Here is a 6,000-nt window from a genome sequence, read left to right as displayed (position 1 = left end):
TTAATAGTAGCCACATCCTTATCTATTTAATAAGCACATAAATGAAAAGAAAAGAAATATAAAGACCAAAACACACAATTTCAAACGTATCCGACCCCACTTATAAATAGAGCCCTCCCTCATTCCTGACCCTTTAGAGATAAATTAGAGGAAGAAAACTAGCCGCTTCTGTCTAGCCATCGTGGTACAGTGGTGTGTTACTACTGCGTGAGCGACCCGGGTTCGAATCCCGGCTGCGACGAAAAAGAATTTTAATTAAAATAAAATCTCTAACCGAGCTCAGCTCCCCCTATGAGTGGGGTACTATCGAATTTCTTTTAAGCTAAAATCTAACGGTAACGAAAGCGACAACCCCGACCACTACTACAACTACTACGGCTCGGGTCAAACTAAGAGCCTATCGTATACTACGATGTGGCTAAAAAGCAATAGTCGTTTATGATGGTGTAATTTGAGTTATTTGAACTAAAGGAATATTAAGTCTGGTAAGGTTAATTAGGCCAGTTTTAGTTGTGCTTGATAGGTAAGCTTAGGTTCGTTTGTACTCGACAGTAAAGGTTAGGCTGGATTGTACTTGATAGGTTATGGTTTTTTATATACAAAATAGAGAAGGTAAACTATAAGACTAGTAATTTTTCAACTACTGTTTCCCCAAACATCAGCCGCTATTTCCAATTTAGCATTTTTGCATAAAACCGCTCTTTTTTTAGAATCGCGGTTGTTATTTCGGGAACTCCTGTTACATAGTACACCCTTTAAGCTTCACTACCATTGCGCCGAATCCCAATCAACCGAAACTAATACCATTCGACCGAAAAACCCGCACTTTGGCGGATTTACGATTCTGTCCAATGGCACAATACCATTGCACCGTAAAACCCGCACTTCGGGTTTTCCCGATAAAATTTAAATAAAATTAAAACAATTTAAGGCCTACGTAAAATGAACACAAGATCTAAAAATTTTCTAAATTATTATTTTAAAACTAAGGATTATAAGAACAAAATAGTAATAAATCAGCAAAATATGACATAATAAAACCAATCGCTAATATTGATTTATTATTATATGTTATATTTATCACGAAAATACTTTAAGCCAGCCGTTTTACTGTACTTGAAGTGTATAACCGCTCCTAAGAGGAAGAGACGTCCTAAACAAACCTAACCAAACCTAACCTAACCTAACCGTAATTTCTTGGAAAAGGCATATTATTCGAAAAGTCAATGAAGATAAACATCAATATTTTGGAAAAGGCGTAACATTGTTAAGTGATTTATAAAATATTACTAACCTAACCGTAATTTTTTGGAAAAGGCATATTATTCGAGAAGTCAATGAAGATAAACATCAATATTTTGGAAGAGGCGTAACATTGTTAAGTGATTTATAAACTATTACTAACCTAACCTAACGTTTAACCCATGCCCAAATAGTCAAGTCCAATTTTCACTTTTTCTGTATGCTATTATATTCAATTTTATTTGGCACAATTACATATGTTAATTATGTTACTTTTTACATAAGCATTTAGTGTGGAAATTTCCAGCTACACAATCAAGTAACCTTACGGCTATTTCTATTTTATTTTTCAATGGATTTTTAACATTCTCATGATAATTATTAACCGCATTGCTGTATCTTTTGTTGATATTTTTATACGCTAAACTAACTTCGTGCACATTTTTTCCCGCGTCTTTATCTAATTTGCGGTTCGTGTACTCAATTTGCATTTTTCGGACTTCTTCGATAAAAAGAAATAGTGCTGGCTTTGCGTTGAATTTCAAATTTAACTTGTTATGAAAACCTTCCAGGTGGTTATTCGTTCGCATTTGAAAATTACCGAAGTGGTTCCACATTTCTGGTGGGTGTAAGCAGTTGTCCATCCAAGTCTCAACAAAGTAGTTTAAAAACAAAACAACATTAGGGTTTTCATGACGACAATCCTTTTCTATTCCAATCCAAAGTGCAGTGTGTTCTTCAACGGGAACCAAAGCCAAAGCCATCAATCGACGAATCATTTTTCGAACGACATCGTCGTGTTTATAATCCACCGACAGCCCCTTTGTACTTGCGGCACGCCAAATAGCCTGGCTATAATGGAATAGGCATCCTCGAATGATCGCATCCGGAAAAACGACCTTGAGAGAAGATATCATGGATGCCTCGAAATCAATTTGGAAACTGGGGGGCGAAAACGAAAATCCTCGAACTGAAGCTGCTTCTTTGACCAGGCTTAAAAACCGCTTGTAGACCACAGCCGAATGTCCAGGAAGTAACGCATATACAAGTGGCAACATTATACCGTTATAATAACCGTCAAGGACATATAATTGGGCGAACTGACTTGGGCAGGCATAATGGGTCCCGTCCATAAAAACACATGACGACTGGCATAAGATTTTCATAAACGTATCAGTGGCAAAAGCGATTATTCGGTCATCTATTCTATCGTCAACAAGTAAAAAGTTCTCACTCTGTTCCCCAACGGCAAGACGCGTCCATTCTTCAGTAAGTATTATATCTCGGCGGTGGGCTGGATTATTTGGTAAGCGCTTATTCTGTTCCCGGTAAAGGGCTGACCGTACGGATTTAAACTCAGGTAAAACCTCCATTACACTCAATGCAGCGCCTGTTTTCTAGCTTCAGAACACACGGTGTTGAAAACCTCCCGAGGTCGTTTTCTAGTATCATCAGGGAGTAAGGAACGTTAGAGGGAGTGTTGATCTAATGCTAAAAAAACCGTCATACAGTGGCAAATGGGAAAGAAAGTGGGGGTAGGAATTTTTATCTCCGTTTCACAATTTTAGCTAACGCGCAGGCGCGAGTGACGTCGTTTACTACCGCCAGCAGAGAGAATTTAAAAATTCTCTCTGCCGTGAGCTTCCGCTTCCATCGACTACTGCCCCACTCACTCTGTTCAACCAAAGAGGGGGGAAATTTCCCTCCTCTTTGGTTCAACCAACAATCAACGTCTGTTGGGAGGAAACCGAGGCTTAATAAAAATGCCAAATTGTTTTTGTAATGGTTGTAGGAATGATTCAAGGTATTCGCTTAAAAATATATGAAAGCAAAAGGGAATATCCTTCCACGCTTTTCCAAAGCCAAAAACCCAGATAGAAAAATGTAAAAGATGGATATTAGCTTGTGGAAGACCGATTTCCAATAGCTTCTATTCACTTTCAATAAATTTCAAGCTTTGTTTTTGGTTTGTGAAATGGTTTGAAAACGATATTTACCATGTCGGGTCTTGTTAAATACTTAGGGTTACTTGAACAATTAAAAAACAACACTTCTTATAGTTAACCATGGCAGAAATTCAAACACGACCTTCCCCTTCTAGTTCAAAGCCGGTTTATAAATTTGACGCATGCGCGCGGACACCGCGATGAGTCCCCGAGTCAGCGCCATAGAGAGACGAGTTTAGCCACGAAGTGAACGAACGCGCCTATTCACTTTAACACTCCCTCTCAAGTCTCTCCTCCCTGGTATCATCTTGCTGCATGGCTCTCATCATCGATTCTTTAGCTCTTAGCCGTAACATACCCTTAGTATCCGGAGCGTGAGTTGGATGGAGCTGACTGAGTTATATCTTCACCCAAAGTTATCATTCTAACTTTACAACCACCGGTTCTACATACAAAAAATCCGGGCTGGCCTAGGCTTTTATAAAGCCGAAATAAATTTCCGTTGTACACGTAAACAAATAAACCTTTATTTGCCATACGATCCATTTTAACAAACTGGGAACTAAGCACACCGAACAAATAATATATATCAACTATAATAGACCAAATATTGGCGTTTCCAAGGCAGTAAAAATGTATTTACAACGTTTCATTAAAAAACGACATTAATTATAATTAAACTACATAGCATTTTTGGGGTCGCTTAATTCGACAAATAGGGTCGTTTGAATTGTAAATACCAAACCCGCCGTTGGGCTAAATTTATTAAAAACGTTGGCGGGATACGGTCTAATGGGAATTCGGTCTAATGGAATTCTGCGCAATGGGAAGATACCCACCCTTTAAGAGGTACTACAGGTCTTTCTTCCTAGTCTTTTTTGGTCGACCAAACAGATCACTACTTTGATATTACGTTATAATTTTCCTCTCTTCGACGAAAACTGATGGAATTTTCAGGCATATTGATTGATAGAATATTTCTGATTGTTTGTATTGATAGTTTTTGTAGTCCCAACCTTGGAAAGTTATTTCGGTTGGCCTGTCTACTCGGTATTCATCCGCTAGTATTCACCTAGTATACCACAGGGGCCAGAAATATTTTTTCCTTTGGCTGAGGGACAACGAGAGCCATACGTAGCCCACCCTTTCCTTACAGACTCACTTTCTAGTATTTCTGTTTGCCTTATATGAAGTGTTATAAATGTTTTGAACGACTTTATGTAAAGGTAGATGCTGCATAAAGTGTTTTACCGATGCTTGAAAAGTGATGACTTCAGATGTAGTTTTCACAATCTTCTCTGGTGTTCTGGAAAAGAAGTAGGTGTCGCTACTGCCATATACGTGACTGGGACACCAAGGGTACAATTTTGGCAATAGTGACAATTCAAACGGCGTTATAAAAAAGTCCACTTTCTGAAATTCAAATATTTTTTTAAATTGTAAGAGATAGTATTCTATAACTGATTTATTCAAGACCTAAACATCAAAATAAGCAATTTTATCTATGTGGAAATTTTACCCGGCGAGCAGACTCTCCATACTTATCCTAACGCTTTTGATGTAAAGGAGGGATAATTTGTAATGGATGCATAGCAGCAACATCTTATATATAGATGTTTGTACGTTCGCTTTTATGTTTATTCTTTATGCACACTCACAAGTCGTTACTGAATTTGAATGATAACAGTTACACCATAAGATCATAAGATATGTCCCATAAGTTTGTCACTGCTAACTGAGAGCTTGTAATGAAGTGATGTCGGTTAGGAAGATGGACTGCAAAACCAAGTATAGTCGGTTCTCGCGCCGCTTTCGAACTAGCTCTCAGTAAGTCTCTAACACAAAAAAGTACAGGTAGTGTCATACTTATGGAATATACGTTATAAACCTATGGTAACACTAAGTGACCGTTTGGTTGAATTGTTCTCAACGTTGGCTCCGCAAACCCCTAGTCATTAAACCTGCCAAAACGTCATATCCTAGACCCTTAAAATTTTAGGTTTATGATTAACTTCAAATTAAAAATTGTTTTAGAGATTTTCATAATTTAAAAAAACTTCTTCCTAAATATAAAAAACGTCAATAGGTGCAAACACTATTTAAAATATACTGTCTACATGGACCGGAAACTCTTCCCGCTTCGTTGCTTAGCTAGTGTCTCTAATAGAAGAAACCACATGATCCAAACACATTTAAAACCGGATATAATAATGTTTTAACACATTATATTAACTGTTTCTTGGTTTAACTCTAGAAATGCCGTTTATATTCAAACTTAATTTTACGGCTTAGTTTCAGTCGTATTTTACTATATGATAAAGAGTAAACTAGAAAACAAGCAAGATCAACCTTTTGTGTTGTTTAAAGAACTTTATTAGGCCTGTACTGCGATATTTGATGGAACAGAATTGAACTGATCTTAGAGCATTTAGAGGTATTTAAGCTGGATTCCCACTCGGCAGAAAACACGACGGAAACTCGGCGTTTAGGGCTCGACGTAAAAAATTTGGCGTCGACCCCGACGGAACTTCGGTTTCGTCGGACAGAATCGCGGTTCTATTTTTTCGGTCGTGTTCGGCGTTACGCCGGTGTCTCAGCCAATGAAATTATCTCACTGACTACGTCATAAATTTCAAGTGCGCACGCATACGCGAGATAGATTTTATAGCCGCCATTTTTTTGTGGTTGACCAAGGCTCAGCTTAAACGTGCCACCAAGAAAGAAAAATGAAACTAATGGAAGTTAATAGGAAATAATTTAGTGAGGAGGCTAGAAAATATCCCTTCTTGTACGATCGAAGCGACAAGGGGAC

The sequence above is a fragment of the Phalangium opilio genome, unplaced genomic scaffold (genome assembly GCF_054372755.1).
Source record: "Phalangium opilio isolate 3A_F unplaced genomic scaffold, DU_Popi_V2 ptg000032l_1, whole genome shotgun sequence".
In the NCBI taxonomy this organism is placed as follows: Eukaryota; Metazoa; Arthropoda; class Arachnida; order Opiliones; family Phalangiidae; genus Phalangium; species Phalangium opilio.
The sequence above is the reverse complement of the archived record's forward strand: the minus strand, read 5'-3'. Positions refer to the sequence as shown.